Below are 12,616 nucleotides of genomic sequence, written 5' to 3'. Positions count from 1 at the left end.
CCCCGCGATGGAAGTCACACTTTCGCTGACGCAGTTCCTGGTGCGCAGTACAGTCCTCTCAGGACAGCCACCGCCGACGATGTTGTAGAGGAGGACGAGTGCGCAGCCGCACTCCGGCACACACCACGGCAGGGCGACGAGACGGATCCAAGCGGCCAACTGACCAACTGCAGGAGAAAGCAAGCAGACGCTTAAGCTGATGCCTCCCAGCGCTGTCACTACTGTCGAAATGAGGGTCGTCCGTCGATGACCGCCTTTTGTTGTTTTTCCACGATGACGTCACGCTGTCGCCTGACGCAGTTCCTGGTGCGCAGTACAGTCCTCTCAGACAGCCACCGCCGACGATGTTGTAGAGGAGGACGAGTGCGCATACGCACTCCGGCACACACCACGGGCAGGGCAGACGAAGACGGATCAAGCGGCCAACTGACCAACTGCAGGAGAAAGCAAGCAGACGCTTAAGCTGATGCCTCCCAGCGCTGTCACTACTGTCGAAATGAGGGTCGTCCGTCGATGACCGCCTTTTTGTCCTTTCCCGCGATGACGTCACGCTTTCGCCTGACGCAGTTCCTGGTGCGCAGTACAGTCCTCTCAGACAGCCACCGCCGACGATGTTGTAGAGGAGGACGAGTGCGCAGCCGCACTCGGCACACACACGGGCAGGGCAGACGAAGACGGATCCAAGCGGCCAACTGACCAACTGCAGGAGAAAGCAAGCAGACGCTTAAGCTGATGCCTCCCAGCGCTGTCACTACTGTCGAAATGAGGGTCGTCCGTCGATGACCGCCTTTTTGTCTTTTCCCGCGATGACGTCACGCTTTCGCCTGACGCAGTTCCTGGTGCGCAGTACAGTCCTCTCAGACAGCCACCGCCGACGATGTTGTAGAGGAGGACGAGTGCGCAGCCGCACTCCGGCACACACACGGGCAGGGCAGACGAAGATGGATCCAAGCGGCCACTGACCAACTCAGGAGAAGCAAGCAGACGCTTAAGCTGATGCCTCCCAGCGCTGTCACTACTGTCGAAATGAGGGTCGTCCGTCGATGACCGCCTTTTTGGTCCTTTTCCCCGCGATGACGTCACGCTTTCGCCTGACGCAGTTCCTGGTGCGCAGTACAGTCCTCTCAGGACAGCCACCGCACGACGATGTTGTAGAGGAGGACGAGTCGCAGCGCACTCCGGCACACACGCGGGGGGCAGGGCAGACGAAGAGGATCCAAGCGGCCAACTGACCAACTGCAGGAGAAAGCAAGCAGACGCTTAAGCTGATGCCTCCCAGGAGCTGTCACACTGTCGAAATGAGGGTCGTCCGTCGATGACCGCCTTTTTGTCATTTTCCCGCGATGACGTCACGCTTTCGCCTGACGCAGTTCCTGGTGCGCAGTACAGTCCTCTCAGACAGCCCCGCCGACGATTTGGTAGAGGAGGACGAGTGCGCAGCCGCACTCCTGCACACACCACGGGCAGGGCAGACGAAGATGGATCCAAGCGGCCACCTGACCAACTGCAGGAGAAAGCAAGCAGACGCTTAAGCTGTGCCCTCCAGAGCTGTCACTACTGTCAAATGAGGGTCGTTCCGTCGATGACCGCCTTTTGTCCTTTTCCAGCGAGGACGTCCACGCTTCGCCTGACGCAGTTCCTGGTGCGCAGTACAGTCCTCTCAGACAGCCACCGCCGACGATGTTGTAGAGGAGGACGAGTGCGCAGCCGCACTCCGGCACACACCACGGGCAGGGCAGACGAAGACGGATCCAAGCGGCCAACTGACCAACTGCAGGAGAAAGCAAGCAGACGCTTAAGCTGATGCCTCCCAGCGCTGTCACTACTGTCGAAATGAGGGTTGTCCGTGGATGACCGCCTTTTTGTCCTTTTCCCACGATGACGTGACGCTTTCGCCTGACGCAGTTCCTGGTGCGCAGTACAGTCCTCTCAGACAGCCACCGCCGACGATGTTGTAGAGGAGGACGAGTGCGCAGCCGCACTCCGGCACACACCCGGGCAGGGCAGACGAAGATGGATCCAAGCGGCCAACTGACCAACTGCAGGAGAAAGCAAGCAGACGCTTAAGCTGATGCCTCCCAGAGCTGTCACTACTGTCGAAATGAGGGCGTCCGTCGATGACCGCCTTTTTGTCCTTTTCCCGCGATGACGTCACGCTTTCGCCTGACGCAGTTCCTGGTGCGCAGTACAGTCCTCTCAGACAGCCACCGCCGACGATGTTGTAGAGGAGGACGAGTGCGCAGCCGCACTCCGCACACACCACGGCAGGGCGACGAAGACGGATCCAAGCGGCCAACTGACCAACTGCAGGAGAAAGCAAGCAGACGCTTAAGCTGATGCCTCCCAGCGCTGTCACTACTGTCGAAATGAGGGTCGTCCGTCGATGACCGCCTTTTTGTCCTTTTCCCAGCGATGACGTCACGCTTTCGCCTGACGCAGTTCCTGGTGCGCAGTACAGTCCTCTCAGACAGCCACCGCCGACGATGTTGTAGAGGAGGACGAGTGCGCAGACGCACTCCGGCACACACCACGGGCAGGGCAGACGAAGAGGATCCAAGCGGCCAACTGACCAACTGCAGGAGAAAGCAAGCAGACGCTTAAGCTGATGCCGCCCAGCGCTGTCACTACTGTCGAAATGAGGGTCGTCGTCGATGACCGCCTTTTTGTCCTTTTCCCGCGATGACGTCACGCTTTCGCCTGACGCAGTTCCTGGTGCGCAGTACAGTCCTCTCAGACAGCCACCGCCGACGATGTTGTAGAGGAGGACGAGTGCGCAGCCGCACTCCGGCACACACCACGGGCAGGGCGGACGAAGACGGATCCAAGCGGCCAACTGACCAACTGCAGGAGAAAGCAAGCAGACGCTTAAGCTGATGCCTCCCAGCGCTGTCACGACTGTCGAAATGAGGGTCGTCCCGTCGATGACCGCCTTTTTGTCCTTTTCCGCGATGACGTCACGCTTTCGCCTGACGCAGTTCCTGGTTGCGCAGTACAGTCCTCTCAGACAGCCACCGCCGACGATGTTGTAGAGGAGGACGAGTGCGCAGCCGCACTCCGGCACACACCACGGCAGGGCAGACGAAGATGGATCCAAGCGGCCAACTGACCAACTGCAGGAGAAAGCAAGCAGACGCTTAAGCTGATGCCTCCCAGCGCTGTCACTACTGTCGAAATGAGGGTCGTCCGTCGATGACCGCCTTTTGTCCTTTTCCCGCGATGACGTCACGCTTTCGCCTGACGCAGTTCCGGTGCGCAGTACAGTCCTCTCAGACGCCACCGCCGACGATGTTGTAGAGGAGGACGAGTGCGCAGCTGCACTCCGCACACACCACTGGCAGGGCGGACGAAGACGGATCCAAGCGGCAACTGACCAACTGCAGGAGAAAGCAAGCAGACGCTTAAGCTGATGCCTCCCAGCGCTGTCACTACTGTCGAAATGAGGGTCGTCCGTCGATGACCGCCTTTTTGTCATTTTCCCCGATGACGTCACGCTGTCGCCTGACGCAGTTCCTGGTGCGCAGTACAGTCCTCTCAGACAGCCACCGCCGACGATGTTGTAGAGGAGGACGAGTGCGCAGCCGCACTCCGGCACACACCACGGGCAGGGCAGACGAAGACGGGATCCAAGCGGCCACTGACCAACTGCAGGAGAAAGCAAGCAGACGCTTAAGCTGATGCCTCCCAGCGCTGTCACTACTGTCGAAATGAGGGTCGTCCGTCGATGACCGCCTTTTTGTCCTTTCCCGCGATGACGTCACGCTTTCGCCTGACGCAGTTCCTGGTGCGCAGTACAGTCCTCTCAGACAGCCACCGCCGACGATGTTGTAGAGGAGGACGAGTGCGCAGCCGCACTCCGGCACACACACGGGCAGGGCAGACGAAGACGGATCCAAGCGGCCAACTGACCAACTGCAGGAGAAAGCAAGCAGACGCTTAAGCTGATGCCTCCCAGCGCTGTCACTACTGTCGAAATGAGGGTCGTCCGTCGATGACCGCCTTTTTGTCCTTTTCCCGCGATGACGTCACGCTTTCGCCTGACGCAGTTCCTGGTGCGCAGTACAGTCCTCTCAGACAGCCACCGCCGACGATGTTGTAGAGGAGGACGAGTGCGCAGCCGCACTCCGCACACACCCACGGGCAGGGCAGACGAAGACGGATCCAAGCGGCCAACTGACCACCTGCAGGAGAAAGCAAGCAGACGCTTAAGCTGATGCCTCCCAGCGCTGTCACTACTGTCGAAATGAGGGTCGTCCGTCGATGACCGCCTTTTTGTCCTTTTCCCGCGATGACGTCACGCTTTCGCCTGACGCAGTTCCTGGTGCGCAGTACAGTCCTCTCAGACAGCCACCGCCGACGATGTTGTAGAGGAGGACGAGTGCGCAGCCGCACTCCGGCACACACCACGGGCAGGGCAGACGAAGACGGATCCAAGCGGCCAACTGACCAACTGCAGGAGGAAAGCAAGCAGACGCTTAAGCTGATGCCTCCCAGCGCTGTCACTACTGTCGAAATGAGGGTCTGTCGTCGATGACCGCCTTTTTGTCATTTTCCCGCGATGACGTCACGCTTTCGCCTGACGCAGTTCCTGGTGCGCAGTACAGTCCTCTCAGACAGCCACCGCCGACGATGTTGTAGAGGAGGACGAGTGCGCAGCCGCACGTCCGGCACACACCACGGGCAGGGCAGACGAAGATGGATCCCAAGCGGCCAAACTGACCAACTGCAGGAGAAAGCAAGCAGACGCTAAGCTGATGCCTCCCAGCGCTGTCACTACTGTCGAAATGAGGGTCGATCCGTCGATGACCGCCTTTTTGTCCTTTTCCCGCGATGACGTCCGCTTTCGCCTGACGCAGTTCCTGGTGCGCAGTACAGTCCTCTCAACAGCCACCGCCGACGATGTTGTAGAGAGACGAGTGCGCAGCCGCACTCCGGCACACACCACCGGGCGGGCAGACGAAGACGGATCCAAGCGGCCAACTGACCAACTGCAGGAGAAGCAAGCAGAGCGCTTAAGCTGATGCCTCCCAGCGCTGTCACTACTGTCGAAAATGAGGGTCGTCCGTCGATGACCTCCCTTTTTGTCCTTTTCCGCGATGACGTCACGCTTTCGCCTGACGCAGTTCCTGGTGCGCAGTACAGTCCTCTCAGACAGCCACCGACCGACGATGTTGTAGAGGAGGACGAGTGCGCAGCCGCACTCCGCACACACCACGGGCAGGGCAGACGAAGACGGATCCAAGCGGCCAACTGACCAACTGCAGGAGAAAGCAAGCAGACGCTTAAGCTGATGCCTCCCAGCGCTGTCACTACTGTCGAAATGAGGGTCTGTCCGTCGGATGACCGCCTTTTTTGTCCTTTTCCCGCGATGACGTCACGCTTTCGCCTGACGCAGTTCTGGTGCGCAGTACAGTCCTCTCAGACAGCCACCGCCGACGATGTTGTAGAGGAGGACGAGTGCGCAGCCGCACTCCGGCACACACCACGGGCAGGGCAGACGAAGATGGATCCAAGCGGCCAACTGACCAACTGCAGGAGAAAGCAAGCAGACGCTAAGCTGATGCCTCCCAGCGCTGTCACTACTGTCGAAATGAGGGTCGTCCGTCGATGACCGCCTTTTGTCCTTTTTCCCGCGATGACGTCACGCTTTCGCCTGACGCAGTTCCTGGTGCGCAGTACAGTCCTCTCAGACAGCCACCGCCGACGATGTTGGAGGACGAGTGCGCAGCCGCACTCCGGCACACACCACGGGCAGGGCAGACGAAGACGGATCCAAGCGGCCAACTGACCAACTGCAGGAGAAAGCAAGCAGACGCTTAAGCTGATGCCTCCCAGCGCTGTCACTACTGTCGAAATGAGGGTCGTCCGTCGATGACCGCCTTTTTGTCCTTTTCCCGCCATGACGTCACGCTTTCGCCTGACGCAGTTCCTGGTGCGCAGTACAGTCCTCTCAGACAGCCACCGCAGACGAGTTGTAGAGGACGAGTGCGCAGCCGCACTCCGGCACACACCACGGGCAGGGCAGACGAAGACGGATCCAAGCGGCCAACTGACCAACTGCAGGAGAAAGCAAGCAGACGCTTAAGCTGATGCCTCCCAGCGCTGTCACTGGTGCGTCGAAATACAGGGTCGTCAGACAGCCACCACCGACGATGTTGTAGAGGAGGACGAGTGCGCAGCCTGCACTCCGGCACACACCACGGGCAGGGCGGACGAAGACGGATCCAAGCGGCCAACTGACCAACTGCAGGAGAAAGCAAGCAGACGCTTAAGCTGATGCCTCCCAGCGCTGTCACTACTGTCGAAATGAGGGTCGTCCGTCGATGACCGCCTTTTTGTCCTTTTCCCGCGATGACGTCACGCTTTCGCCTGACGCAGTTCCTGGTGCGCAGTACAGTCCTCTCAGACAGCCACCGCAGACGATGTTGTAGAGGACGAGTGCGCAGCCGCACTCCGGCACACACCACGGGCAGGGCAGACGAAGACGGATCCAAGCGGCCAACTGACCAACTGCAGGAGAAAGCAAGCAGACGCTTAAGCTGATGCCTCCCAGCGCTGTCTGAGGGTCGTCCGTCGATGACCGCCTTTTTGTCCTTTTCCCGCGATGACGTCACGCTTTGGCCTAGTTCCTGGTGCGCAGTACAGTCCTCTCAGACAGCCACCGCGACGATGTTCTGCAGGAGAAAGCAGCAGACGGTCAAACTGATGCCTGAGCCTCCAAGCGCTGTCACTACTGTCGAAATGAGGGGTCGTCCGTCGATGACCGCCTTTTTTGTCCTTTTCCCGCGATGACGTCACGACTTTCGCCTGACGCAGTTCCTGAGTGCGACAGTACAGTCCTCTCAGATAGCCACCAGCAGGACGATGTTGTAGAGGACGAGTGCGCAGCCGCACTCCGGCACCACACCACGGGCAGGGCAGACGAAGACGGATCCAAGCGGCCAACTGACAACTGCAGTGAGAAAGCAAGCAGACGCTTAAGCTGATGCCTCCCAGCGCTGTCACTGCTGTCGAATGAGGGTCGTCCGTCGACTGACCGCCTTTTTGTCCTTTTCCCGCGATGACGTCACGCTTCGCCTGACGCAGTTCCTCGTGCGCAGTACAGTCCTCTCAGACAGCACCGCAGACGATGTTGTAGAGGACGAGTGCGCAGCCGCACTCCGGCACACACCACGGCAGGGCAGACGAAGACGGCTCCAAGCGGCCAACTGACCAACTGCAGGAGAAAGCAAGCAGACGCTTAAGCTGATGCCTCCCAGCGCTGTCACTACTGTCGAAATGAGGGTCGTCCGTCGATGACCGCCTTTTTGTCCTTTTCCCGCGATGACGTCACGCTTTCGCCTGACGCAGTTCCTGGTGCGCAGTACAGTCCTCTCAGACAGCCACCGCAGACGATGTTGTAGAGGACGAGTGCGCAGCCGCACTCCGGCACACACCACGGGCAGGGCAGACGAAGACGGATCCAAGCGGCCAACTGACCAACTGCAGGAGAAAGCAAGCAGACGCTTAAGCTGATGCCTCCCAGCGCTGTCACTACTGTCGAAATGAGGGTCGTCCGTCGATGACCGCCTTTTTGTCCTTTTCCCGCGATGACGTCACGCTTTCGCCTGACGCAGTTCCTGGTGCGCAGTACAGTCCTCTCAGACAGCCACCGCAGACGATGTTGTAGAGGACGAGTGCGCAGCCGCACTCCGGCACACACCACGGGCAGGGCAGACGAAGACGGATCCAAGCGGCCAACTGACCAACTGCAGGAGAAAGCAAGCAGACGCTTAAGCTGATGCCTCCCAGCGCTGTCACTACTGTCGAAATGAGGGTCGTCCGTCGATGACCGCCTTTTTGTCCTTTTCCCGCGATGACGTCACGCTTTCGCCTGACGCAGTTCCTGGTGCGCAGTACAGTCCTCTCAGACAGCCACCGCCGACGATGTTGTAGAGGAGGACGAGTGCGCAGCCGCACTCCGGCACACACCACGGGCAGGGCAGACCAAGACGGATCCAAGCGGCCAACTGACCAACTGCACGAGAAAGCAAGCAGGACGCTTAAGCTGATGCCTCCCAGCGCTGTCACTGCTGCCGAAATGAGCGAATACACCTTTACGGTTTAACAATGAAGCCGCAGCAGGGCATGTGACGCATCAATATATCCAATGGAGATTATTTTATTGCAATAGCAATTATGTGGACACTCCAGGATCGTTTCTGCCGTCGCCGTGAGGTTGCGTATAATGTCCACGGGCGATAAAATCGTCGCCTCGCGCCGTACGCTTTATGTGCGAGTGAAAGCGTGCGAGAGTGAGGCGGCCATCGCGGCTCAATCTCGCGAACGCAAGGGCGGGAATCAGGAAGGAGGCGCGCAGTCTTCCAGTTGCGCGCAACGCTCTGGAGGAACGGTACCGGAGGGGGTCGGGGGTGATCGGCGCATTACTCCGCTTCACCCGAGCGACCGCGCGCGCCCGCCGGGCCGCAAGGCTCTGGGGGAGGTGCAGTACTACGCCGCACGCTGCCTCCCGCGCGGATGTATCTTGAAAGCCATCTGCGGCGGGGGCAGAGTCCTTCCTCTCTGCGCTGTTTTCGCGGCTTAGTTCGCGATGATGCGAGCGGCGGAACGAAGGTCAATTCGCTCGCTGCTGCTACCGCGCTTACTGACTACAATGTTTTAAGCGTTTCAACGCAATAGCGTTAAAGGGGCCCTGAACCACCCCTCAGGCTTGGTGAAATAACATAGTCCACGGGTAGCATGCGCTGCTGTGAACATCTCAGCCAAGTTTGGCGGTCGTACGCGGTGCGTGGAGCTCGCAAGCGGAGCGCGAAGTCACCTTTCGCTCAAACGCCCTCGTTTCAACAGAGCCATAATCATGACTCTCTTGTGTGTGCTTTATTGCGCAATAAAGCACATTACAATACGCGGATGCTATTCGTCGCTTCGGTCGGTCACACTGCGGCCGCCGCGGGGTGCCACCACGAGTCCACTGACTAAGCGCACTGCGGCTCTCTGAGGACAACCGCGTTTGGCTTACGTTTAGCACGGCGCAGACACCAAAATCGGAAATTTGAACTGCGCGCCACGGTGGCGTTTTGAAGGCGGAGCATTGTGGCCGCGCCCCACTCCGACGTTGCCTTCGCAGTGCAAGACATTGAAGAATGGAGGGGGAGCACAGCGGAGGCTGTGTTTGATTGCCGATAACTCCACTTCTGCTGAACGCATTGAAGTACTTTTTGCGGCAAAGCATTTCTGAAATAGCCTACTTTCACTTTAAATGTTTTTCATCACTTTTTTCACGCCGGCGCCGACGTCGGTGTCGGCGCCGGCGTAAGCATCGGCATACGTGGCGGAGAAATTCATCCTGAACCACCCCGACCACACAGGCCCTCTGCGTGGCGCAGGGTGTTAGTGAACAAAAATTGCATTTCTCATAATAAAATTCGTCAGAAAAATCGTTAAGTACGAGTTAACTACAACCTAAAGACAGGATAGCGTCGGATTGTAATTTGAATCTACGAGAAAACATGATTATGTTACGAGGACACTCAAACACAAACCTCTTTTCCAGCATTTCTACCATAACCGCGGCTCGATCGGGTAGGTTACTTGCGAAAACCCCATCCAGATGGCGCTCGCCTCCTCGGTAACGCCCGAGGAGGCGAGCAAGAGACGTAGAGATCAGCAAGAGACGATTAGAGTACTGGTGGAAAAAAAGCAGGGAAAAGCTGGATACGACCTGATCTCTTAAAATCATAGGTAGCGGTACAAGGTAAATTTTGGAAAAATAAAAATAATGAGAGGTATACAAAAATGATGGATAAAGAACATGTATAATATACCTGATTAAATCAAGCAGGCTAGGTGACTATTTGTCGCCGCCCCGTTTCAAAGGGGATGCCAATAAACCATCATCATCATCATCATCATCATCACGTAGAACAGAAGCGGTGCGCAGATTCGAAGGTGGAGAAAAAAGAAAGCTGCAGTTGCTGGGAGGCCTTAGAAGCGTTCAAAAATCTTTGAATGCTAAAGCGTCCTGCAAATTTTGCGCACGAGTGCGCCTCGCGGCAACAGCAACCAATAATAAAATAATAAAGGCCCTAAGGCCTTCGCATTTTGTTATAAGACGGCTTATATTGCCCCTATAAAAATGTCTTCCCAACAATGCATTTGTGTAACGTGAAGCCGATTTTAAGGGTATCCATGTAAGCTTGGTCTTTGTAACCTGGCTTTCGCACAGTGTGTGTTGCAGTGAAGCCTACTCATAAACAATGCGATCCGAACGGGGCCCGATAACGTTATCGCGTTCCACTCTTGAAGGCGAAGCCTAAGCGTCCTCCAATTTTACAGCGAAACTGTATACCTTTACCAGCCAAGAAAATTTTCGTGTTGTTGGCGTAAGCCAAAAAACGCCAGGCAAAAAATTGCATACAAACACCATATCTCCTTTGAAATCAGGCATACAGCATACAGCTCAGCGCTCGTTTTCAAAAGAAAAACCAGAAAACAAGCATCAAAACCACATGATGGATGATAAGGCGCGTGTGAACAATGGGAACACCCTCCGACGCGTTTCGGTAAAGATGAGGTTTACAGCTGGTTGGAAGGGGTTGACGTCATTCAAAACCCTCGTGTGAAGTGCAAACTGCACGATGTATGGTAATGACGTCTGCGAATAATGCGAAGCACGGTCCTTCTCCCGCGTGTGTTTCCCGGTAAAGATTACGGTTGCGTAAGCTACTCCGAGTGGACAAGTACCCAACAGCATGGGATTCACGTAGTGACGTCACCACGGTCTAGAAACTCATTCAGTTCATTCCAGGCTACCATGGCTAGACCACGGAAAGTAAAGACGCCAGAAGAACAGCCTGAATATAACGTCGTTGTGAAGTAATAAAGGGTGTGGTCAGGTACATTTCACTTGTATCTGGTTTTACTCTTTGTAGAGCCACGTGTGTGAATTCAAGTGACGTCACAATGGGTAATAGTTGTGGGCGTCGTTTACAGCTTCGCTGTCCAACCACCTTCACAGCGTGGAATGGAGCCACAGTTTTTTGACCGCGAGTTTCCGCGGTCATCGAGTGAAGTGCGTTCATGTTTGCTTGTGCGCGGGTGAGACCACGCTTGTTAATTTAGTTAGTATGCCTATGTTTACAAGTTTACACTGCCAATAAAACTACTATCCTTACTTCGTATAGCTGTAGCTGTCTACTAATTTGCTTTCGCAATCGATGCTTTGCCTTTCGGGCAAAACTGCATCTTTTTTATTGCGATAGCAATTATATGGACACTCCAAAGCAGATTTCTGCCGTCGTCGTCGCCGTCGTCGTCGCCGTCACCGTAGCTGTCGCCGTCGCCGTGAGGTTCCGTATGACGTCAATGGAGATGAAATCGTCGCCGCGCGCCGAACGCTGTATGTGCGCGTGAGAAGGCGCGAGGGCGCGCGCTTTCACGGGGAGTGAACCCACGGCGGAGAACAAACGCGCGTTCTGCGCCGTGCTCGCTTAAGGGCTGCAGAAGTAGGCGTCTCTTTTCTCCTTTACAATCACCATATATGTATAGCAAACGTGCCTTCTCCAGACGCGCGAGAGGCCGTGGGGGAGGGGGAGGGAAGGGAGGCGACGTTTAGCTGCGGCACCAAGTGCCTATTTATATCAGAGGCTCCGGCAACAGTCACCAACGCCGCACGCATTTTGTGCGAACGCGGGCAAAACGCCGACGGCGTCGACAACAGTTCTGCGCGTTCATGGTGCTGCTGCATGTCCAAATTTATACAGCTGATAAAACTACTATCCTTACTCCGTATAGCTCTCTATAAATTTGCTATCGCAATTGATGTTTCGCCTTTCAGGTGAAACTGCGACAACCTTTTATTGCGATAGCAATTATATGGACACTTCAACCGGATTTCTGCCGTCGTCGTCGCCGTCGCCGTCAGGTTCCGTATAGATAAAATCTTCACCGCGCGCCGTATGCCTGAGCGGAAGCGTGCGGGGACGCGCGCTATCACGGAGAGCGAACGCACTCAATCTCCCACGCGCAGACAACGAAGCGGGAAGCCAGCGCCGGAGGGAGCGGGGGGGGGGGGGGGGGGGGCACTTCTACTTTGCCAATAACCGCGCTCGTCACTCGACCGCACCATCTCTTATCTCTACCACGCGCAAGCAAGGAAGCGGGAAGCCAGCGCCATAGGGAGCGGGGGGGGGGGGGCGCATTTCTACTCTGCCAACAACCGCGTTCGTCGCTCGCCGCACCGTCTCTTATCTCCACACGGCTCTGACCTATATGCACTGTGCATTCGCCGCTCAGTTTCTGTTGAAGCGATAGACCGCACGTACCTTCGCCCGCTGCAGCGTATGGGCTTTCTGCCAGCGTTTTGACAGTCGTTGTCTGCAGTCATTCAGTGTGATCTATTCATGTTTGTTTGTGCGCGCTCACACCACGCTTGTTCATTCAGTTAGTGATAGTCGGGCCACATTTTCCAACGCACGCTACACATGTAATGCTGCCCGGATCGGCAGTGCAGCGCTACAGGTCTGTCCCTTCGCACGCGTGCTGCCCACGGGAAGCGCTTCTCATCAACACCACCGTTTCACACGCGCCTTCTCGTGGTCATCGAGTCTCTCTTCATGTC

This window comes from Dermacentor silvarum, chromosome 11, assembly GCF_013339745.2.
Source record: "Dermacentor silvarum isolate Dsil-2018 chromosome 11, BIME_Dsil_1.4, whole genome shotgun sequence".
Classification (NCBI taxonomy): Eukaryota; Metazoa; Arthropoda; class Arachnida; order Ixodida; family Ixodidae; genus Dermacentor; species Dermacentor silvarum.
Note: the sequence above shows the minus strand (reverse complement) of the source record.